Source organism: Dermochelys coriacea, chromosome 15 (genome assembly GCF_009764565.3).
Source record: "Dermochelys coriacea isolate rDerCor1 chromosome 15, rDerCor1.pri.v4, whole genome shotgun sequence".
NCBI classification, from domain to species: Eukaryota; Metazoa; Chordata; order Testudines; family Dermochelyidae; genus Dermochelys; species Dermochelys coriacea.
Genome location: NC_050082.1, coordinates 13,132,523 through 13,133,053, shown reverse-complemented (window position 1 = coordinate 13,133,053; position 531 = coordinate 13,132,523).

Genomic DNA, 531 nt, shown 5'->3' with positions numbered 1-531 from the left:
GCGCCAGGGGGGGAGTGACGGGCAGCGCTGCCCAGCCAACCACCGCGGGCCACCCGCCTCCCAGCCCGGAAGAAACTCGCCAGACTGTAGGGAAATAGAGCGGGCAGCGGCGACAAACCAATCACTGGGAAGGGCAGCTCTGTGGGGGCGGGACAGAGCAGGGAGTGAGGCGGCCCGGAGCCAATGAGAGCGCACGAGTCCTGCCCTTCTTCTGGCAGGGGTCATGTTGATGTTGTGGCGGGAGAAGAGAGGGCCACGTGGCTGTAACGGGCGGCCAACCAGCGCACCAGAGGGCCACAGCGTCGGAGCACTTAGACCAATAGGAAGAGCCCACGCGTGCACGGGGTGGGCGTGTGGAAGTGGGCGTGGCCCGGGCCCCCTGGCGGGGTGGAGACGCCGCTGACTGGCGGCTTTTCGCCGGCTGGAGGGGCGCGGGGAGGCGCCCCCTTGAGGCCCCTAGCATGGTTCTGTCCCCCGGGGTCTGTGCTGGGGCCGGCGCTGCTCCGGCTCTTCATCAGTGACCTGGGGAAA